The 24,939-nt window shown below is 45.4% G+C and overlaps 1 protein-coding gene across 2 annotated transcripts in view; it reads left to right on the top strand.

Annotated features, from left to right (window-relative positions):
- KLC3 (kinesin light chain 3) overlaps window positions 1-24,939 on the top strand; it is an 819,433-nt gene that overhangs the window by 575,215 nt on the left and 219,279 nt on the right. The gene's annotated exons all lie outside the window — the stretch shown is intronic.

The following is a 24,939-nucleotide window of genomic DNA, read 5'->3' as shown; positions in this document are numbered from 1 at the left end:
TCAATGGCTTTAAGCTTATTGTAAAGGGCAGGGTTCTCACTGTTGCATTGTCCGAGAAACAATTTAGAATCCAGTTTTTATCTGTAAACATTGAAATATCCTTTCCTTCTAAGTCTTACCTACAACTTAGAAAGGAAGTTTGGTCTAGAGATTACTTTGAAATGTGGTTCTGTCGCCATATAGAAATGATATATAGAAGTTATGCAGATGTATGGTCTGGTGGTGGTAGTCTGGCATTGTGGTTAAGTTGGTATGAGCCTATATTAGAAATACAATTCAAAAGAGAATATGCGAAGTGCAAAACGCGTCAAGTTGAAATAATTACATAAGATATCCGCAGCCCCATTCACTGTTCAGAGTAGTGAAAATCCACTGATGAGTGCTAAATTTGCAGGTAAATCCACTGCTAGAATCTCCGCCACCATGCCTTCAAGATGGAAGAAAATGTAGCAGTTGATTCCACTATTGATTTAGCATGTCCTTCAGAATTTGGTGGAATTTCTGTTAACCTACATATTGTTACATTTCTCCATGAATGTGCCTATCATAATTTTACATGCTTTTAAACAGTACATTTCATCAGCCTGGAAATCTTTTATAGATTTACAGGCCACCCTCTCTTTCCTTTATCTGTACTTTCCTCAGATATTTCCACAGCATCTTCAGTTTGTGGGAAGCAACTTCAAAATTACTTTTAGGGTAAGTGTAACATAATGTTTAGGTTAAAATACCCACCAAATAATAAGGAAATAGTTTATGATTGTGCTTCTTTTTGTACCAAGTTAAACTTGACTGACATACGCTTAAATAACTGGTATTCCTGAGTCTGGTACTTTTTCCCCATTCAGGGGAAATACTTGTAATCCCTGTTAACTCACTGAGTGATAGCAGCTGGAATCATTAATTACGTTAACAGGGAACTTTTAATGAGCACTGCTGTGTCGAAAAAGTAATTACTGAGGTGAATATTCCTAAACTCCTCCCATCAGGGGTTTGTAGTCACAAAAGTGGATAATCTTAAACACGACCCATCAGAGTCTGTCTTCTGCTTTTTGTGGACGGATCTGGCCTGATTCATAAAATACTTTCAATACAGAACACCCTAATGGTTAATTGTCTTACAAATGAGTACCTGGCGGATGGGGCATCTGGTAGAAGAAGTCCTAATAAATGATAACTTTTGTTGTCAAAGCCCTGGAAGGTGTCACCATTCGGTCACAAGGTGCTGGTAAATGTGGGATCTCATTGATGAGATCCCCATGGAGCAGACCTCTAATTGATCAGGCCCTGGTTAGTGAATTCTCTCACTGATCAATGGTACCATCAGTGATGTCATTAATGATGTCATTGAACATGTCATGAGGGATATAATATCTGAGGTTATAAGCAAGGATGGCAGGGACACAAGTTATATTTAGCTCAGTAAATTGTAACAGGTGAATTTCAGTAGTTTTTATGTTAAAACAATAGTTTTATATTATTTCAAGACCTAACTATAACACCACTTTATTTTTTTCAGTGATTTTCTAAGGTTTTTCTAAATGTTAAACTTCAATATTATTACAATAGCTAACCATAATGTCACTTTATCCTTTGGGCTTTATCAGTGAATGTGTAGAGGTTTTTTTTTTTACCGTACAGTAAGTTCTAATTACTATATCTAACTATAAGACCCCTTTGACTTTTGTTTTCTTTTCAATTAATTGTGTTTTTTTAATCATAATCACCCAACTACCTCACGAAGCATACTGTATGGCTGTGCGAAGTAGAGGTTTGAATGCATGGCCTGGCCTGTGGAGAGGCCCTGTGCCCAAACCCACGATCAGACCCAACCCCACAAACCGCCAACCCCTACTGGCTCCACTCCCAATTTTCAATTTATTGTCTTTTTTTCAGGGTCCTGTGCTACTCTTGCTCAACTACACAGGGGAGTCTGGCTGGATCTCACTGGAGTCCTGCTGGATCACATGGGATGGCTTGTTGGTTCTTCCTGGGAGGCCCTCGGGATCCATGACATGGAAAAAATATTTTGGGGCTGTATGCCCCCTTGTTCAGAGTCTTTAAAAAGCAGCTGCAACATTATGGTTGATGTTGTAGTAGCCAATCAGATTGCTCTGTGCCATGGGAACTTACTGGGGTCACGGGACCAAAGCAGCTGACTGGGGAAAAAGCCCTGTAGGCCATTCAAAATGCTTAATTCTTTTAATTTGTGATTCCACTGGAGGCCTGTGGGACCAATGGTCAAAATATCACTTACTTTTGAGAGATAATTATGTAAAATATGCTGAACGAATTTATGCCAAAAATTGTACTCTTTTTAAGCCAAGATCTGGTTTTCCCCCAAATTTGGTGTAAAATTACTCTGTCACTTTTTTCTAAAAAGCTTCTTAAAATTCTGATGGTTTATTGCATGGGGTGAATACATTGGAATCCCCATTTTTCTCCTCAGTGGATTACCTGGAACCTTTCCAGGAAAGAGTAGAGGTGGACAAATGTTTTGGGGAAAGTTTTGCGAAGATTCTTCAAATGGTGGAAAAGTTAGAAGTGAAACAAATAAATGCACTTACTATGGGAACTATGACCTAACTAGAACTACACAGTGGCATACACGCACACAAACACACTGAAAAAAAAGCTAAAGTGATGTTATAGTTATGTGTTGAAATAACTTAATGTTTGTGTGTGTGTGTATATATATAGAATATGTATATGTGTAAGTATGTAATGTATATTGTGACGGTTGCCATGTGTAAATCTAGTTAGGAATGGGTTTCTGCAGGTAATTGATTCTTTGGGTTTGCTAATGACTGGAGTTATTTAACGAATCTTCACAAAACTTTCTACAAAAAGTTTAAGCCAGTTCAGCTCCTTCGTGAAAGGTTTCAAGGAGTGGGGCCTTGAAAAAGGTGGGGTGTCCCAAAACACATTCCCCCATAGGAAAATTGCATAGCGCTAGAGCTGAAACTGAAAGCTAGATCTTTACCCAAAAAGTGTGCTTTTTGTGTGATTTGGTGTAAATCTGTTTTGTAATTAGTAAGTAGTAGAATGGGGCAGACAGATCATAGGATAACAATCTGATTGGCTGGTGTCTACAAAGATGTTGTGGCAGACATTTTAGGACTCAGGAACGTAGTCCCCGTGTCCAAAAAACAAAACAAAAAGAAGATGTAATACATTTGGGGACAGGGTATTGATACCCAGGCCCCATAGGCCCTTTAAGACCCACCCCTGGGGCCAAAAACTGATTTTTGTTTTTTTTAGCAGGAACGCCGTGCTGTCAAGATTTAATTTAAAATGTCATCAATAATGTCACCTTTGATGCTATTAAACATTTGAGTGATGTAATGTGAGGTTGTAAGCAGTAGATGTCGGTTACGCAAGTTATAGTTAGCTAAGTTAATTAGAAGTGGTGAAATTAAGTCATTCTTCAATTTTAACAGACATTTTAACCTAACTATAACATTACTTTAACTTTAGTTTTTTTTCAGTGAATAGCCCTAGGGCATGGGGTCCATGGGGGCCAAAATGGGCTCAGGGAGGGGAGCCCTACTTACACCCCCTCCCTGTATATATTTATGAAAAATAGCAGTGGCCATTTTCTTCCTTTTTTGTTTTTGGGCTGCAATCCTGTAGGTGTCCCGCGGGATCACAGCAAAAATGTGGATTATTCTTATTATTTTAGTCCCTCTGGGGGGCAGGGAATCCTTACCCTTCCCCCTTATATATTTTTTAAGCTTCAGCACAGGGGACTACTATTGTAATGGCTTCCAGCAAAATTTTTCAAGAATTACTGGCAGCCATTCTGAGTACTGCTCCTGCAGGACTCTGACTCCCTCTGTAGCAAATTGACCCAAAGGAAAAAAACTCCCTGGGCCTCTCAGAAGGCTCTATTTATAAAAATTGGGCGAGACGAACTCTTGCGACCAGATATACAAATATTTTCTAAACTTCATTTTTCAACAACTACTGCACAGATTTACACCAATATTTAACGTATTTCGTCCAGCAGTTTTTGCAGCAGTACTGTTTAAGAAAAATGCATGGGGAAATTTGCTTTTGACACACCCCTTTTTCTCTGCCCTCATTGACAGATTACCCTGAAAAGTTCAAGGGAGGAGCTGGGTGGATGAGATTTTCAGCCTGATTCATCAAGCGAAATTGCGCTCGCAAAGGGCCAGATTCTGAGAATCTGGCCCTTTGCGAGTGCAATTTTTGCATTTGGGATTCATCATCCCAAATGCAAAAATCGCTATTAGCGAAATCGCATATTTGCGAGGAATTGGATTTAAGGAATCTCTAATAGAGATTCCTTAAATGCAATTCATCAACCAATTTGAAATTGCGAATTCGCAATATTTGGTCGCAATTTACCACAAAGTCTGACTTTGTGGTAAATTGCGAAAAAAGAGAAAAAAGCACTTTAGTGCATTTTTTTCTTTTGCATGTTTTGCACACACACATGTCCTTTGGACATGTGTGTGCGCAACACCTGATTAAATTTGCATTTAAGGGGTGCCACAGGGTGTCCTTTGGACACCCCTGGCACCCTTGAAATCTCTATCTTATTTGCGATTAGCAAATTGCTAATCGCAAATAAGGAATACTCCCCATTCATTCCTATGGGCCTTTTGGCCCATAGGAATGAATGGGGAGTTATTCCTTATTTGCGGTTAGCAATTTGCTAATCGCAAATAAGGATTGTGTAGGAATCGCATCTTATTTTGCGATTCCTACATGAATCCCGTTTTGCGAGCCTGTAATAGCGATTCCTTATGAACGGGTCTTTGATGAATCTGGCTGATTGTTTTGGAAAATTTTGTGAAGATTTGTCAAATGGCTCCAAAGTTATTAACAAACCAAAAAGCAATCTGTTTATGGGAAACCAGACCTAACTAGGGATATCCAGTGGTGACTGCATCTGGGGTTTATAGATAGATAGCAATCAAAACAATACCCTATCAGGCTTAGAGTGTTGCATACATTATGCAGTAAATAACAAGAGAACTCTGGATAGTTCCCAAGTTTAGTTGGAGAGCAACTCCTGTATGAAGCACCCTAGACAGTAGCAACACTCCAAAATCTACTCACCCCAAATGTCTGCTTTTCTATCAAACATTTTAAACATAGAATTAGCACAGTGCCATCCACGCTGACTTAAAAAGGGACAAAGTCTTTTGCCATTTCTACAGCAAAGTCTTTAAGCATAGGATTAGCCCAGTGTCCTCTACGCAGAGCAGTGTCGAAAGTCTTTTACCATTCTGTGACATGTTGTATGGATGGATGTGAGGTTAAGGTGATTAGGAGAATGATTCTGACACGATATGTATGATGTATATAGACTTTTGAGACTGGTGTGAGTGAAGGGACGTGGAGTTCGCTAAGGGGCTTCTAAAATATTAAAAGCTTTATATTGTGTTGTTACTTGAATTATTTAAAATTCCCCAATGTCCCAAAGCACAGGTGAGGACAAAAGGGGCTAGTGACTCCAATGGGCTCCATTCTACAGTCATGCCTCCTGGCAGGTATCCTGGAGGGAAATGAAGTCCCCAGGCACATGTGAGGTCAAAAGGGGCAAGTGAACCCCCTCTTTAATGTTAATTGTAGCCCCAGAGAGGTGGTGGTCCTCTAGGCCAGAGCTCCGCGCTGACCCCTATTTAATGTTAATTGTAGCCCCAGGAGGTGGTGGTGCCCGGGTGGGTCTGCAAGGGTGATTCTAGTAATGTCTAAAGCCCCTATAAGCATAAACATGGGGAAAATGCATTTTGGGACCCCCCATTTTCTAGGCCCCCACTTAGCGAATCACCCAGACACGTTCTAGACAGCAGCTGAAGTGAATGGCAAATTAGTTTTGAAAATTTCGTGAAGATTCATCAAACTGTGCCAAAGTTATTAGCAAACCTATCTTCTAGCACCTGTCTCCCCTAGATGTCAGCGATGGACGAGTACCTTCTTTTCCTCTGGTGCTGAGTCAATTGTTGCGTGATGAATCTGAAGACCTTGAGGGAGCGTTTCCTCAAGCTCCTGGCAACTCGTTGTGTGACACTAAGACCGCCTCGATCCGGTCAAAAGGAAGGTCGCTGGATTGGTCGCAGAGCCCAAGATCTTTATTGCACTCAGTTATCGTGTCACTCGGGTAAGACCCAGTATAAGGAGTAAGAAGTTGAAGAGGTCTTTGGCTTCACCTTGTCCATCAGGCGACGAGACGAGGGAGTGTCGACATTTGAAGCCTGGCTCAGTGGTTCTGCCAGCGGCTGGGCCAGCTATATGTTTCCCTGAGTTTCTGGGAGCCCGCGCAGCCCCTGTACAAATTGAAGAGTTTTACTGGGCCATGCGCCTAATACTTGAGTGGCCCCTCCTGCTGGTGCGGGTTCGGGTGGGGCAGATGGATAGATCCAGGCCGGCGACGGTCGTGCCACCTCTCCCGGCACCGGTACCGATGCTCAAGGTGCCCCCCGGCAGTTCTGTGCCCTTTCTGATCCCCGACTCCAACACTGACCCGAAGGGCATTGTCCGACTCCAGAGCCGATTTTAGCAATGTCTTCCAGGCTAGAGCTTGAGCCCTACTTCTATGGGCTAGGATTTGGGTGGGGGTCTCTGAACCTTGAAGAATACTAGCCTTTCTAACCAAACATGGACTGGTGTGAGGACTTGGCGAAAGCCAGTGGCCTGGACATTCCACAGATACTGGCATGCTTTCTTCACCTACCGTGGCCATGGTAATGGGAGCTTCCTATGCAGTTGGAGTGAGAAGGGCAACCAAGGTCCTTGACCCTTGCTCGCCGTCTGTGGCAGTCAAGACTAACCTCTTGACAGAGTTGCTTCAGCCGGGAGTGACACCCTCAGAACCTCTTCTCCAATTTAATTAAGCCCTTCAGACGTCCTGCTTGGAACTTGGTCAGAGCCCAGCACAGTGGCTCCTGTGTATATGACACTTGCCCGCCACCACCACCCTGCCCCAAGGGACCCCAACTTTCTCACCCAAAACCCTACCTCTAAGAGGTTGCTGGTCCAAGCCCCTCCCTCCCATGTAAATCCTGCCACATTCACTAGTGCCCCACTTTATATGGAGTCAAGGAGGAGGGACACATTAGTGAAAAATCTGTTTTATTTCATCAGCCTGCCACTGCAGTCCATGAACACTGTGTGCATTTTGGGCTGTTAATCACATGCTCTATGTGATTCAGTTGTGCAGGTGCTGCCCACGGTCCCAGAGGAGGCTCAGCCCGTACTGTCCCAGGCTGTTTTTGACGGGAGAAGCTAAGTTCACAATCAGATGTGGACTGGATACCACTGACTTGCTGGGCAGAGCTGTTTTATGATTGTTTGCCTTACATTGAATTAAGGACAGCAGGTCTACGGTCAGATCCTTAGACCTTTTAATGACCCCCTCCCCCCCAATCTGCCTTTAGCTCCTTTTGTGGCCACAGAAGAGGCTTCCTTCCGTGTCTCTGACCTCCCAGCCACCACGGCCCGCAAGCTTCCCAGTTCCTGCGTACCCAGAGGTTGGGCTAGTCTACCCCCCTGGGAGCCTCCGAACCCATATAATCTGCCCTCTTACCATCATGGGCACCCAGTAGAGGACAGGATACACAATTACCTGCCCCACTAGAGGTCCATAACATAAGACCAATGGGTTCTCCAAATTGTCCGGAGAAAATACTTACTCCCCTTCGTGTTTATCCCTCCATCGTTGCACTTGCTTGGCTGATAAAGAACTATCTCTCCATGCTCCACCAGGAAGAAACGGATCTCTTGGCCAAGGGACCATCAAGAGGGTGCCTCCATCAGAAATAGGTTTAGGTTGATATTCCCAATACTGTATGGTGCCCAAGAAGGATGGAGTTTTCGTCCTATCCTAGACCTGCACCCTTTCAATTTTTTCCTTAATAAGGGGAAGTTCAAAATGCTCATATTCGCTCATATCCTGTCGATGCTGGACCTAGGAGACTGCATGTTAGCATTGGACTTTCAGAACCCATAATCCCACATTCCTGACTTGCCTACCCACAGGCGTTACCTGCAGTTCACAATGGGCCCGAGCACTTTCAGTGCTCCGTACTCCTTTTGGCCCTACCATTCCTACCCTTGGGTGTCCATCAAGGTTATGGCGGTGGTTGCAGCTCATCTGCAGAGATCCGGGGTGCCAATCTTCCCCCTTTCTCAACGACAGGCTGTTGAAGGCAGGCTCGCACCAGGCTGTCGTCTCCCACCTTCAGACTAATGCGAACATCCTGCATTCACTGGGTTTCACTATCAATGTGCTGAATTTGCACATGACTCTCTTTTATTGGAGCTGTTCTGGGCACAGTGAAATATCAGGCTTACCCCCCGGACGTTGAGTCTAGGATATTCAGGCTATGATATTGATGTTTGAGTCTCTATCCTGGATTTAGGTAAGACTGACTCTGAGGCTGCAGAGCCTCATGGCCTCCTGCATCTTCCTTGTTACACATGCCCACTGACACATGTGGGCTCTGCAGTGGTACCTGAAGTTCCAATGGGCACAGCATCAGGGGAATTTCTCCAACATGGCCCAGATCTCGGATGGGAACTGCGAAATATCTGCAGTGGTGTATAACAAACTGTGATTATGTGAGTGGCAGACATCTCTGTCTTACCGAATCAAATCTGACAGTGGTGACAGATACGTAACTTCTGGAATAGGGTGGCCATCCGGGGAAGGTGTATATCAGAAGCCTCTGGTCTCCAGCAGAATCCCGACTGCACATCAACTGTCTGGAGCTCAAGGCGATCCAGCTGGCTTTAAAAGTCTTTCTCCCCTTCATTCAAGGGAAGGCTAGTGCAGGTGTTCACAGACAACATCACCGCCATGTGGTACTGCTACAAAGAGGGTGGGGTGGGGTTGTGCACCCTTTGTCAAGAAACCCTGCTTCTCTGGACATGGCTGGAACATCAGGGCATTTCCCTGGTGGTTCAACACCAGGCATTCTCTCTGAATGCCTGGGCGGATAAACTCAGCCAAAGATGCATAGCGGATTACGAATGACGTCTCCATCTGGAGGTAGTGCAAGGTATCTTTCAGCATTGGGGAGAGCCTTGGTTAGATCTGTTTGCCACCGTCGAGAGCGCTCATTGTTCTGCGAGCTGGAGTTTCCAAGACAATTCTTGCTTGGAGATGATTTGCATCTCGAATGTAGCTCAGGCCTCCTGTATGCCTGTCAGCCCATACCACTCCTGCCCAGAGTTCTCAAAAAGATCAGGAACCACTGGGCCTAAGTCATCCTTGTGGCTCTAGACTGGGCTCAGAGAGCTTTGTATCCCAAGCTCTTGAGCTTGGCCATCAGTCCTCCGATCAGGCTGAACCTTCAGGAGAATCTTCTGTTGCAGCAGCAGTGGAGGATTCTCCACACAAACTTGTCAATGCTTGGCCTTCTTGCATGTAGATTGAACAGCCACAGTTGACAGCTTTCTATCTTCTGCCCAAAATCTGCAATGTTATTCCGGGAGCCAGGTATCCCTCTACCAAAATGGTACATGACTACTGTTGGGGCAAGTTTGTGGCATTGTGTGCAGAAAAACAAGTTGAACCCCTTTCTGAGGTTCTTCTCTTTATTCTTTCCTTTGTCCAGCAGGGATCTGCTCTGGGCACCTTAAAGGGCTACCTTTATATTTATGTCAGCTTTTCTGCAGTTGACTGATGTGCCATCCCTCTTAAAATCCACTATTGTTCATAGGTTCTTGAAAGCTTTACAACACATGTTTCCTCTTTTTCTCTTCATCATGCCTCAGTGGGTATTATCCACTTTAACCTATGTAAACCAATTGTGGGCCCACTGGACTCTCCACCCAGTGTACTTCTTTTTAGGACACTATATAGAGAGCCAGCTTCCTATACACACGTTCCCAATGTGCACACCCTTTGAGCCCTTGCACAGCTGTCCTCTCAGGCACCTCACCATCAGGACGGCCTCCCGGTGGCAATAACATCTGCCTAGAGGGTCAGTGAACTTCAGATTTTGGCATCCAAGCCTCACCACTTAAACATCTACCCAGACAAGCTGGTTCTACGAACTAAAGATTCCTTTCTGACAAAAGTCATCATTCCCTTTCATGTAGGCGAGTCCATCACTCTGCCTACTTTTTATGCTTCACACACATCCCTTTAAAGAAGAGTAGGGACTTCACTTTTCACTGGAACCAAAAAGAGCATTATCTGTCTAACTTGACCGCATGAGAGAGGTCCGGGTGGATGGCCAACTCTTCGTGGGGTATGTCATAGCGAAGAACGGAGAGGCTGTGCAGAAGTAGACCATCTCCTGGTGGATCATTCTCTGCATTAAATTCTGCTATGCATTGGCTAAGAAGCAACTCCCAAGGGCTTGAGAGCTTATTCCACCAGGGCCAAGGCTGCAACCACTGCGTTAGCACTTGGAGTACCGGTCCTGGACATATTTCAGGCAGTAACATGGGCTTCTCTGCACACGTTCAAAAAACACTACCACACTGGCAGTCAGATCCACTGGGACTGGCACTTTGCCTGTTCGGTCCGTCATGATTTTTTGGTACAGAATTTTTTTCAGAGCAACCTCTGAGAGGTACTGCTTGAGTATATATTCTAAGGTAAAGAATCTGAAGCTAGATGTCTCTATCAAATGAACAAGTTACTTACCATAGGTAATGCCTTATCTGGTAGCATCTCTATCTAGTTGAAGATTCCTTATAGAGAAATCCCTCTGCCCAGCTTTCTAAATGGAATTCTAGGGACAAGGCTTTCCTCTTTCAGTGCCTTAGTTTACCACACCCCTGATCAGTGTTCTTCGTGGCTCTGCACGCCTGGCGTGGAAAGTTCTGAAAAGAATATTCTCACAAAAATATTCTGGATCTAGTCCGATGCCTGGGGATAATTCTGAAGTAAGGATAGATAGAGCCTCAACTACATAAGGCATTACCAAAGGTAACTTGTTGACGTGAAACAGACAGATTTTTATTTGCCAAAGTTTTTCCACCAGTGCACCCTCCTGCCTAACTTGAACCCTTTGGTCGCTGTGCCAATTATAAATGAATGTGTCCCCAATATGCTTGTCATGAGTAGCTTCTTCTCCCACTTCTATAAACATACTTGGCCTGCTTACCTCTCCAATACGTGCAAAAGCTTTCTGTGATCGCCCTGCTACTATACATGCATTGTCCCCTCTTTCTAACCCTACCCTTTAACATAGGCTTTCCACTTTCCAGAAACCCCACTAAAATGTAATTCTTTCTGGCTTCATACCAAGGAGTAGTTCTGCAGCCAGTCTTTTATCTATCAAATCCATTAAAATCACATAATTTCTTCTCAGTTCCAACTCACATGTGTCTCTGGATCTTTTCTTTCTACTGAGCCTCAAAATTCTACCCGTCAACCTGTATGTGATTCATGTTGGCTTAGCAAGCAACACATATAGCATCTGTAGAGCCATTAATTTCCTTCTGTCCACCTGTATGTCGGCACTCAGGATTTCTAGACATTTCTGTGCCTCTAGAGCCAAACCAAAGACTCAGCCATCGTGAATGAGCATCAGCAGTGCTGTTACCCAGAAACTGTATTTTCTTTGATCTAAACTACATGTTCCATATCAGGCACAGCAAGACCAATTGATGCAGCAGTGTTAACACCAAGGTTCACTAGTCATCAGGTTATTTATTGTACATACTTTTTTATTGACCACCAAGAGTGCCACATTCTGAATGACAAGCTCAGCCCCCTAAGTCTTAGAGCAAACACTACCGACGGCTCCATTCCTTCCATATCTCAAGCCATTCCTCGACACACCAGTTTCGATTCTAGTATCCAACATTAGAAAATATATTGTAGTGTAGTTCCTATTTTCCCTATAGGCCCTGTGCATTGGAATAACATAAACAGCAGTTTAGACGTAGGACTGAGGTCTTCTAGGTCTCTACTGACTATGTTGGACGTAATTTAGGTTTGCGCCAGCTAGCTCAGAGGTGACTGGAAACCTTCTTGACTGAATAGGAAGTGATCAGCTTCCCTGGCTCAGACAAGAAGGGATTCAGCTTCCGACAACCGCATAAACATGACAACTTTGCTCCCTCAGAATAAGAGTCAATCTCTAGAGTCGTGTGAAACAAAAGACAGCTATTTCACTCAGTCAGTTGTGCAGATTTAATTTCACCAGGGTGCAGAGAATAGAGAGACTGGCATTTTCAATAAAAGGTATTATTTATTGAGCAGTCTTCCTTCTCATGCAAGAGAAATGAATTGCCACAATTGCAAGACTTGTTATAAAGTAAAGTACGTACAGTAAAAGGAGTATTATGAAATAATACTGTAAAAGCATTGATATAGTTTCTTAGCTATAAGACACTTTAAAATGGATAAAATATATATACATATATACATAAGCTAACGTGCTCAACTGGTGCTTCTAAAATACGCCTATCCCGGTGTACCTGACCTAAGCCTAATATGTGGGCAGGAGTAAGTAAGTAGCAGTTTAAGTTGAGTAGGTTTTTGTTGCCAAGGATCTGTTTAAGAATTCTCTCTAAGGGTTTAGTCAGCACTGTACCTTGGGAATAGAATGTAGGAGGTCTGGTATCTCCCTCTCAGGACTCGATATTCCAGTCACCCGCAAGTGTAGGCTGGAAACGCCAGAGCTGGATTTTCTCAGCAGGAGAAAAACAGCGTCTTTCTCAGCGCGTCAAAGAGGAGGGGCAGCGTCCGTGGGCTTCTCGCTTCTGCTGGGCTCTCAGAAAGAAGATTAGCTGCTCTGCTCCAGAATCACCACCGTGTATTTGCTTAAGGCAACGGTGGTATATTTATACCTGAAAGGTGCCAAGTTTGACGTAAGGTTTGGACATAAGACGTCAATGAAGATGTCACTAAGAACTGGTAGTTCTTACAGTGCTCGCAGGAGTTCTATTACAAATCAAAACAAAGCAAGCGGGGCTTTCCCAGGTTGCTAGGGGTTTGGTGTGTCGAAAGAACTTGGTGTGCTCTCTAGGAATCTAAGGAAGTAGCTTCTGCTGTGTCATGGACTGCAGAGGCGATTTACTGAAAATATGGCTCTGAATATTATGCCATTATAGGGATATGTATTGATTATAGCCGTATAGGGGCATAAGGTCACAATATTGAATCGGGTTCCTAGATAAAACACATCAATCTCAGTTATCCATGTCATCTGTTAGACACATGTCCGTTCGCAAATATCTGCCGTGTCCACATGTCTTGTCTAACCAGTTTAGACTCCCTGATGCTGGGTTGGTTATTTCCATCATTGACACTGCCATCTCTTTGCAAAAGGCCATGTCCAAAGCTAGCAGCTTATAGGTGACTTTCAAATGCCGTAGCACTTGTTGCAGTTATTTCAGCTTACAGTTTTTTCTCCAACTAGTATCCTCACCTTGTGTAATTTGCCTGAGGTAACAATCTCTGTGGTATTCAATTCTAGCACCATGAATGCCAGCTTGATATCCTTGCCTTGTGTTTTTCGCGACCCAGCAACATGTCACAACTTCTTCTTAATTCTTCATTCTCTGCTAGCAGTCTGTTAAAATCTTTATCTTTTGCTCACCCTGTAAACAAAAAACACGATAGTGCTTTAAAAACTGTACAGACTGATATATTACCATGTCAGTGACCAGACCTCTCACCTCATGTGCAAAACATGGTATAGTTTTGTCACTATCCTTAGTAAGCACGAGTTGCTCTGTCAGGGAAAAAAGTGCCCAGTGACTATTTGTTAGTTGCCTTCTACGTTCAACTTGGAATGTGGCCCACCTATCATCTGTTCCTTCTCTTCTCATCCATTGTTTCTTCCCCAAGGTTTATGTTTATAAGTTTTGTATAGTGCATAGCTGCCTAAGGGCTTCCCAGCGCTACAGACAGGAGATAGCAGTAAACATTTAATCATCCCGAAAACAACTGTGTCTTCAGTTTTTTCCTAAAGCTAGGCTCGTCTGTGAGAGGCCTTAGTTCCTTAGGCATGGAGTTCCAGAGTTTTGGTGCCACTTGCGAGAATGATCTTCCTCCATGCCTTACATCACTTATTTACTGAGGGAAAGCTCATCTTTTCCCCCAACTATGTCAGCCTGTATGCCCTTTTTCCTCAGTCTCAATAAAGAGGGTCAAGCACCCAACACTGATTCCTCTATAATCCCTGTGGTGTCCTGTTTCCCCTGTCAGGCTCTTCACTCCCTGGCCTGGCATCTCTAGACATCCTCCTCATATCCTTGATGATCTTTTTCGGTCTGTTCTCATGCTTCTCTTCAGAGGAGCGACAGTCATTTTGGCATAGAGACCATACCTCCCACTTAAAAATATGAGCCCTCCAATGGGCGACTCGAATGAGTCTGCGTTGGTTTGTGGGTCTTGTAGTGTGTGGCTCAGTTATGTGCCGCTGTCTGAGACATTTCAAGCCCACCAATGGGCCTTCACTCGCACATCCGGCTTGTCAATCCTCCATGGATGCCTCCACATTGAGACTCTGTGATTCAGAGCTCCGTGGCCCCAAATTTCCGGGTGGTGCATCTCCCGCGCCTGGGAGGCCGCGTATAAATCAGAGCTCCAAGGTTCCCACTTGTTGGAGACGCACTCTGACATCCACTGCAGCAACCTTTATGAAGTAAAAGCCAGATCGGCGGGCGGCTCCAGTTCACAGCATGCCTGTCGATTCACGTCTGACGCATTTCATGCTTGTTGCACTCTTCAGAGGCGGGATAGTCATTTTGCATAGAGGCCACACCTCCCACTTAAAAATATGAGCCCTCCAATGGGCGATTTGAATGAGCCCGCGTTGGTTTATGGGTCTTGTAGTGTGTGCCTCAGTTATGTGCCGCTGTCTGAGACGTTTCTCAGCTCCGTGGCCCCAAATTTCCGGGTGGTGCATCTCCCGCGTATAAATCAAAGCTCCAAGGTTCCCACCTGTTGGAGACGCACTCTGACATCCACTGCAGCAACTTTCATGCGGTAAAAGCCAGATCGGCGGGCAGATCCAGTTCACAGCATGCCTGTCGAAACGCGTCAGGCGGTTCCAGTAGGTAGTTATAGTGTGGACCTAGTTATCATAGGAAAATCGCAACATTCAATTCCCAATAACTTTGCCACTGATTGACAAATTCGCTAAATTTTCAAAACCTATGACTTATGAAAGGGGGGTCCCAAAACATGTTTTCCCCATGCAATTTCCCATAGGAAACTTTAGCCGCGGCTACAGCCCGAACTGCTGAAAGGAATTACACCAAATTTGGCAAAAAGGTAGCCCTTAGTTCAGAAAGAACTCTTTTTGTTAAATGGTGTAAATCCGTTCAGTAGTTCCTGAGAAATTTGAAAAAGAAACAATATCGATTTCTGGGCGGAGCCTAACCACACATGTTATCGTGAGATCTGATTGGCTGTCAGCACTTCATCCTGGAATTGCTGGCATCCATCTTGGGACATAATAGTACCCCATTGAAATGCATTGTAGAATATCGAAGATTTTGAGGATTACCAAAAGGAGAACTATAAAGGGTGATAACAGACTTTAGTTACATTAGAATTCATTTGTTGATGGTACCATACCAATTTCAGCAATCGTGGTGGTTTCTAAGGTGATTTTAACCTGTGAAAAACCTTCTGCTGGGATATCATGAAAACTATTTTCACATGCTTGTCCCATAGAGTTTTGTAAGGTGCTCCAGAAGCTAAAATGAGAGCATATTTTCTGTAAATTCACATTATCTTTCTCAGTCATGTAAGAATGAAGTCTGACATTCTCAGTAAAACATGTACATCCAACAAGGGCAGAGAGTCAGTTGATTCCTTTATGTTGTACTGCAGCTTCCCAGAGATTTCTAAAGAACAACTAGAGTACTAACAGCCTTACTTATGACAAAAGTATGGCACACCTGAAGCCATCTTGATTGGAATAAACTGGTAACACTTACAACATTTAATTTAAAAAGGAACAAAATGATGGGGTTCATTTTTCCATAGAAATGATGGTTAGTGCTGCAGAAAGAAAATTTAGGAAAAAACAGTTGATGGACAGAATGCAGAACAATGTCATACATTCACCCCAGTGCAGAGATCTGGGCCTAAATCCATTGTTCTTTTGCTCACCATACCAGTGTGAGCCCAGCCATATGCAAATCAGTCTTCACCCTGTGCCCCATGGGAACAGTCTAGCCCGAACTGCCAAGCCATTTCCTCCCTGGACTGAAAACAAGCATCCTAGGACCGGTTTCAGGCTTTCAGCCCTCATCAGCCAGGATAGCTTGATTTCAGTGGCATGGAGAGCACGGAACTCACGTCTGAGCATACCCGTCCCCCTCGGGGTGACAAATGCAAAAACAACTGTTGATGGACAGAATGCAGAACAATGTCAAAGATTCACCCCTGTACAGAGATCTGGGCCTAAATCCATTGTTCTTTTGCTCACCATGCCATTCCAGTTTGAACACAGCCATATGCAATTCAGTCTTGACCCTGTGCCCATTGGGAACAGTCCAGCCCAGCCCGAACTGCCAAGCCAGGTCCTCCCTGGACTGAAAACAAGCATCCTAGAACCGGTTTCAGGCTTTCAACCCTCATCAGCCAGGATAGCTTGATTCCAGTGGCATGGAGAGCACAGGACTCACGTCTGAGCATGCCCGTCCCACTCGGGTGACAAATTCAAAAACAGTTGATGGACAGAATGCAGAACAATGTCATACATTCACCCCAGTACCAGCAGTAGACTTCCAGTTAACTCCCTGGTGAGCAGTAGCTTTACTACAGTGATCTAATGAACAACTAGAGTGCTAACATTCTGAATTTATGGCAAATGTGTGACACATCTGAATGCCTTCTTGATGTAATCAAAGTAAAAAACTGAAAGCATTTCCTACTGAGGAGACTGCAGTAAATGAGGAAATTAGGAAACTTCATAACAAATAAATCTCCCAATATGGCCACCAAATAAAAAAGAGCCAAAATGTAGCACAAATATCAACCAGATGTAGCCCACATATAGCCCAATGACAGAAGTGTGCAAAACACCTTTTATTATTTGTTTTTCGGTAGTTTTATATAGTGCAGACTGGTCAGGTATTGGAGCGTTACATCTTACTTGGACCCCTTATTGCACATTTTGTACGAACTATCTTGTGAAACATTGAACTTTACGATTCTGTTAACCTGAAGTAGCTCTGAACCGGGCTTTGTAACACCCGTTTTTACCTACTGGTTTTAATTAATTCTCACTGTATTGTATTAGGAAAGAGGATTTACTGTTTTTATGTACACTTCTATGATCTATGTTTCTAAATCAGATCTGAATTCTATGGCAGGACGGAGGCGAGACTTATGCATACCTTTCCTCACTTTATTTGCATAGCAGTTCAAAGAAAACGTAACACAAAAATCATTAAACAAAAGACTACACATCCCATGAACCATTAGGGGGGTAGTCTCCAAGGCAACTATAGTCTAGTCATATCACAGTCCATTGTATATAATGTTGTGATGTCCCTTCCGCTTCCTCTTTCTTCACTGCTCGTCAGTTAAGTTAATTCCTTACATTCTTGGCTTAATCTGACGTTATTGCTGTTTGTATAGCGGTTTCTTGTGCACGTTATTAGCATTACTGCCTTGGTATTGTTTCATATTCCCTGCACAGCAGGCTCTTGCCCGAGCGCGTACTCCCCCTCACAGTTTCTCCCGCTGTGCACTCTGCGCGCAGTGAGATCCTGTCAGGCGCGTCTGGTTCGAGCGAGGCAGCTCCGTCGAGCTCTCCCGCTGGTCTTTACGTGCGTATGGGAATCCGGTCACTCCTTTAGTGTCCGCTTGATTCCCGACCAACCCTTGCCTAATTTTGACACTGCTACGCGGTGATTTCCCCACATGGCCACGTTTGTGACCAGTGCCACCTGGTGGTGGTAATTGGTATTGTGCCTCAGTCTATTCCTAAAACAGCTTCGGGGAAAGCCCAGCTGTTGGAGCACCGACGAGGGGGCTACCTTAAGGATTTTAAAGGCATTTGTTCTGTGCTCACACGCTCTGCTATCATGTCTTCTCCAGAAGACCATTTTTACTCCTCCTACCAGGAAGTGGAGGAGGAATAGCCCCCCCAACTTCTCCTCCCAGCAGTGGACCAAGCCCTCTCTCTGGCTATTTCTAGGGTGCTGGTTCCTCTTAGGGATCAGGTTGATAAGCTGGTGAAAAGCATCCCTGGGGTGTTCAGTGACCCAGATCTGGTGGTGGCGGGTCCCAGTAGCTCCCAGATGGGGAATAAAAGGGCTGTTAAGCATAACACGGGGCACTTTTAAGGATTTGATAAACTTGCGACACTGTCACCACTATTGTAGACCCAGATGGCGGGTTTCCCTTAGAGGGAGAGGGTTATCGAAGGACAATTTCTCCTCCGATGAAGATAAGGGCTCGAGGCATCCCTGGCGTCCAGAGACCCACTCCTCTCAGTCCCCGGTTGGGGACAGGGTCCACTCGGACATGTTCGAGCCTACCCAAATTTACCATCCTAGCTCGGCAGAGTGGACCCCTGACCGCAAAGTGGCAGAGTATGTGGTGGGGAAAATCCATTAACCCCTTGAAAGGGAGGTCACGAATAGGATATGGGGAGAATGCCACAAGCCCTCACTGAAGGGGAAGGTGGTACACACGCATGAAATTGATGAGAAACTATGTACCTTCTTCTCCAAGTATATGAGGATCCCAAGAAAGAAAGTGATAGGTCTTACGTGGTAGGGCCCTTGACCCAAATTATTCAATTGGCGGAGCGTTCAAAAGAGTCAGGATCCCCTTTGTCCACGGATATTGTGGCTGGTTGGGCGGACAACCCTAAAACACTACCCCCTCCACAACCCAAACAACACAGCACTACCCTAAACCCTAAAACACTACTCCCAGCACGATACCCTACACTACCCAAACATAACCGCACTACCCTAAACCCTAAAACACTACCACCAGCACGACTCCCTACACTAAATGCACTACCCTAAACCCTAAATCTACCCCCAGCACAACCCCCTACACTACACACACCACTGCACTACCCTAAACCCTAAAACACTACCCCCCAGCACGACCCCCTTCACTACCCAAAAACAACTGCACTACCCTAAACCCCAAAACACTACCCCCAGCATGACCCCCTACACTACTCAAACACCACTGCACTACCCTAAACCCTAAAACATTAGAACCCAGCACAACTCCTATAGCACACAAACACCGCTGCACTACCCTAAACCCTAAAACACTACCCCCTACACTACACAAACACAACTGCACTACCCTAAACCCTAAAACACTACCCCCAGCATGACTCCCTACACTACTCAAACACCACTGCACTACAGTAAACTCAACACACTACCCCCTGCACTACCCAAACACAACTGCACTACCCTAAACCCTAAAATACTACCCCAGCATAACCCCTACACTACACAAATACCACTGCACAATCCTAAACCCTAAAACACTACCCCAGCACGACCCCCTACACTACCCAAACACCACTGCAGTACCCTAAACCCTAAAACAGTACCCCCAGCATGACTCCCTACACTACACAAACACCACTGCAGTACCCTAAACCCTAAAACACTACCCCCAGCAAGACTCCCTACACTACCCAAACACCACTGCACTACACTAAACCCTAAATCTACCCCCAGCATGACCTCCCACACTACACAAACAACACTGCACTACCCTAAACCCTAAAACACTACCCCCAGCACTTGAACACACAGCTGTATAGGTGGCTGCCCTTTAAAATGAACAGCAAGTGATGCATGCAGCATCTACCACGCACATTTGGAGAGCATGCAGTGTGAAATCAATGTAGTCTACTACCTATAGACTTACATGTGTAAATGTGTAATCTTGTCCCCTAAAAGGCACTGGCACACTCATTCAGGTCTCTAGAAAGATGCTGACAGTCACAAGAGTGGCATGACGGGTGTCAGTCCTTCATTTTGGCTTAGGCCTGGCATTGTAAGCTATGCCTCTCTAATGAAACTGGTAGAGAAAAGCGAGCTTCAAAACATGTTGCCAGATTTGCTGGATGGTAGTAGCCCGAAGCAGCAACATAACTATGTTTTTTTTCTTTCACAGGTGTTGCTGTGAACCAAGGCCTCACAGACTCTGAGGGGATTCAAACCTCCTTGGGTTCTGAGAGGCGTTTGTTTTTAGTAATTATTACTTCTCTTCCAGGGTATACTCATTAATAGTCATAAGCACTGAATTATCTCCGCCCATGAGCGGGGACCCGGAACACATAAACAATATACATATATATGTGTAAATATAACCAAAAGTACAAAGTACTAAGTAATTATACACATATACATGTATAATAACCATAATATGCAGCCTAACCTTAACACATAGGCTAATTAAACCAAACTTTACACGTTCTGAAGCATGAAAATATGCTGTATATAAATGCAATAAACAGGCATGAGCCTAAAATGCATTTCATAGCCATGAAAAACCTTTTATTTTCATCAAAGAACCTGTAGTAAACAGTCATTAGCCTAAAAAGGCTGCATATGAAAAAATGTCTGTGTACAGAAAATCAGACTGGCACCCTGCCTTTAAGGCCCCAGAGAATCTGCACACTTTGCCTTTAAGGCCTCCAGTAGAACTCTGTTCCCATCATGCCCCACAGGTGACAGTTAGGTCAGTTCTTTTTTCCGGCTTGTTCTGTGAGGAACCTGGAACTTGAGCTCTGCTCTTTTGAAGTATTTTCTGTCAGAAATTGGTTTTTCTTGCCTTTTCTTGACAAAATATAACTTTGGTGGTGGGTTGTTACCCTTTTCTGACTAAGCTGTTGGTGTTTTTTAGTCAGAATGCCACCTTTATTTTACAAATGTCCTTCCTGTGGGAAGAAGATGTTGAAAACTGACCCACACTCTGTTTGTGTGGTGTGTCTTCCAGCTTCTCATAAGGTGGAAGATTGTTATCACTGCCGCAACCTTTCAAATAGAACTTTAAAAGAAAGAGAGAAAATTAGGTTGCTGGGGTTGCTGGGCCTTCTGGAGAGAGAAAACCGTGGTGAGAAGAGTTCTAAAGGCCTATTATCATCTGCCAAGCCATCTTCTCAGCCCAAACGTCGAAGATCAGCGTCTCCAGAAGGTAGAACTAAGAAGCATAGACTCCAGGGAGCGTCACCGTCAAAAAAGGTGCGCTCGACGTCGAGAACAAGATCGCTGTCGACGTCGAAGAGAGCTCCATCGACGTCGAGGACATCGCCGGTGAGGCAGTCGCCGTCGAAATCCTTGTCGACGTCGAGGCAATTGGTGTCGATTGCAGTGAGGACGACGTCGGGAGTGCAACGCTCGACGTCAAAGGATCGTATGAGGTCGACGTCGAGGGACGAGAGATGTCCGACGTCGAAGGATCGTGTGTCGACGTCGAAGGGAAAAGGTTCGACGTCGAAGGATAAAGGGTCGACGTCGAAGGATAAAGGGTCGACGTCGAGGAAGAATCATCGGTCGACGTCGAGAGGGAGACATACGTCGTCGAGGAAAAGATCGATGTCGAGAGAAAGGATGACGTCGAAGGATTCGACGTCGAGACCTAAAAAGAGACGGTCAAGGTCTCCATCGCGACGTAAGTCGACGTCGAAGCATGCTTCGGGCTCGAAGTATGGAGTGTCTAGGTCTCCCCCACCTGATCATAAGTCGGAGTCGAGACTATCAAGACCAGCCTCCCGGACCTCAATTAGGTCTTTGTCGAGGTCAGAAATAAGTCTCGAACCTAGAGTGGAAGGTTCCCCGCATGATCAGCAAGACAACAGATCTGCAGTGGGGCAAGGGATAGTGCACCAGGACTCTTCTGTGGTGGCTCATTCGGGCTCAACCTCAGGGCAGGTGTCAGATGACAGACAGTTGGTGCCCAGACAGCGGACCCCGTCTGGTTCATTGGTCTCTGAACACAGTGCAGCGTCGAGAGCTTCTAAGTCTTCCGCAGAGCTGAATATTGTGCAGGTGTCACCTGAAGCTTCACCTGAGCATACAGAGCGGCCTATTAACTTGTCACCGAGGTGGTTGGAAAGTTTAAGGCATTGGAAGATGCGTCCGATAATGGGGGAGAGAGCTCCGGTCCCTCGGACGGAACTGCATAGAAGATCACGCTCAAGATCCTTAGTGAGAGAGAAATCTCGTTCAGGGGAGCATAGGAGGCAGCGATCGGCAACTCCTCAAAGAAGACGTAGAACTCCTACTCCATCTTCTACATCGTCTTCGTCCTCTTCAAGATCTTCATATAGAGACTATTCTCCGACTATATCTTCTACTCCTCCTTCCAGAGTGTCTCCAGTAGACGGTTTAAGCACATTTAATGATGTATTATGTCGTGGAGCGAGTAAATTCAGCATCAAAATGGCAGTTCCCCAGGTAGCAACGTCAGTCATCTTCGAAACCTTGCATCACAAGACGACTGGCAGGCCTCTCCTACCGTTAGTGCCCGTATTGATTGAACCAGCAATGAGGACATTCCTAACTCCGGCCACGGTGGGTTCAGGTCCTTCTAGGATTGCGAAGAAATACAAGGCTCCAGAGGAAGACCCAATGTTTTTGCGGTCTGACCCACCACCAGACTCCCTGATTGTAGCAGCAGTCAGAAAGGCGCATTCGGCAGCATCTACCTCTTCTGCTCCACCTGAAAAGGACAGTAAGAGTATGGATTCCTTGGGGCGAAGGATGTACAATACCTCAGGATCGGTCATGCGAGTGGCCAGTGCGGCTGCTCTATTGGGCCGCTATGACCGTCTGCTCTGGGACTCAGTGGCTCGTTTTGCAGATAAACTCCCTAAAGAGGATCAGAAAGACTTCCTGGAAATAGTGGAGGAAGGAGGTTTGGTGGCTAACCAGAGCATTAGCGCGGCTGCTGATGCTGCGGACTTGTCGGCTCATGGCTATGCACACGGTGTTTGCGCAAGTCGTACAGCCTGGCTTCGCCTTACGGGGCTAAAGCCAGAGGCACAGAGGAAAATGATCAATTTACCTTTTAATGGATCAACTCTGTTTGGATCTCATGCAGACGACGAGATGTCTAAGATGAAGGTGGAGTTGGACACTCTTAAGGCCGTAGGCCTTGAGAAGAAAAAGAATTTAAACGTCGGGGTACTTTTCGTCCCTATGACAAGAGATCTTTTCAGCAAAGGAGTCAACAAACGAATTGGTCTTCGCAAAATCAAGGCCAGAATCAACAAAGAGCGCAATTCCAGCAGAGGCGGCCTGGACGGGGCAGAGGCAATGGAAATAGGCAGCAGTCATCAGCTGCCAAGCAGCCTCAGAAACAATGAATGGATGCTTCCTCTACAACCGTGTCCCACTCCGGTTGGAGGAAGTATTGTGCGTTATCTGGACGAGTGGAAACAGATCACGAAGGACAGATGGGTGCTGGATGTCATTCAGAACGGGTACCTTTTGAGATTCAAGAAGGCACCCCCTGTCATGCGCCCTCTAAAGATGGTACAGTGGAATATAAAGCGCTTGCAACAGGAGGCGAACGTCCTCCTGAAGAAGAAGGCCATAGAACCAGTTCCTTTCCAGCAGAGAGGTCAAGGCCTGTACTCTCGATTCTTTCTTGTGCAGAAAAAAGGTCCAGTCACAGAGTTCAGACCCATTCTGGATTTGAGGCGACTGAACAAATTCATTCGGAAGGAGAGATTTCGAATGCTGGCTCTTCACCAGATCTTCCCTCAATTACACCAAGGGGATTGGATGTGCTCCATCGATCTAAAGGACGCTTATTTTCATATTCCGGTATCCAGAAAACATCGCAAATTTCTCAGGTTTCAGGTGGCGGCTTGTCATTATCAGTACGCAGTGCTTCCTTTTGGCCTGAGATCAGCTCCCAGGACATTTTCAAAATGTATGGCTGTAGTGGCGGCTTCTTTCGAAAGAGTCGGATTGTCATATATCCGTACTTAGACGACTGGCTTCTGAAGAGTTCATCCCCATCGCTTCTAGAGGAACATCTGTCGATTTGTCTTCAGCTCATGTACAAGTTGGGTCTGCAAGTCAACTACAAGAAGTCGATAACGAACCCCACCCAGAAGATCCACTACCTGGGTGCTCAGCTGGATACAGAAGTAGAAAACGTGTGTCCTTCGGAGGAGAGGTGGTCATCCATCAGAGCGAAGTGTCTACTTCTCCTTCAAACTGCACGTCCGACAGTTCGGCAAGTGTCCTCTCTCCTGGGCTCAATGGTGTCGTGCATTTTCATCGTGCCAAACGCACGTTTGCAGATGCGTCCTCTACAACAGTGTCTGGAAGATCAGTGGAAACAGAGGACGGGATGTTGGGAGGACCGGATTTATCTCCAACAGTCTGCAAAAGATTCCATCCGGTGGTGGATGAAGAAGGTGCACGTGATGAAGGGAGTCCATTTTCATCAGGACCCACCAACGCAGACTCTGATAACAGATGCTTCTCTCCAAGGCTAGGGGGCGCATATGGGCCCTTGCAGGTACAAGGGCAATGGTCAGACTTCGAGAAAGGATACCACATCAATCTTCTCGAACTCAGAGCGGTCCATCTTGCTCTCAAGTCCCTGGCGCCATCGCTACAGACTCGGTCCCTCCTGGTGTAAACAGACAATACAACTACAATGTATTACTTAAACAAGCAGGGGGGTACCAGATCCAGGACTCTTTCCATAGAAGCCCAGACCATCTGGCACGAGACCTGTCCATAACAGCAATTCACCTGCCGGGGAGTCTCAACACACAGGCGGACGACCTCAGCAGAGACTTCGTCGAAGCGCACGACTGGGTTCTCAACGAAGACGTCGCGCACAGCATTTTCCAGGATTGGGGAACACCAGACATAGATCTGTTCGCAGACGCGGCAAACGCAAAATACCCCGTCTTCGCGTCCAGGTTCTACCAGAAAGGGTCTCAAGGGAATGCCCTTTTGATAGATTGGTGTCAAAATTTGCTGTACGCCTTTCCACCGACACCGTTGATACCAGCA

This window comes from Lissotriton vulgaris, chromosome 9 (assembly GCF_964263255.1).
Source record: "Lissotriton vulgaris chromosome 9, aLisVul1.2, whole genome shotgun sequence".
NCBI lineage: Eukaryota > Metazoa > Chordata > Amphibia > Caudata > Salamandridae > Lissotriton > Lissotriton vulgaris.
The sequence above is the reverse complement of the archived record's forward strand: the minus strand, read 5'-3'. Positions and strand labels throughout refer to the sequence as shown.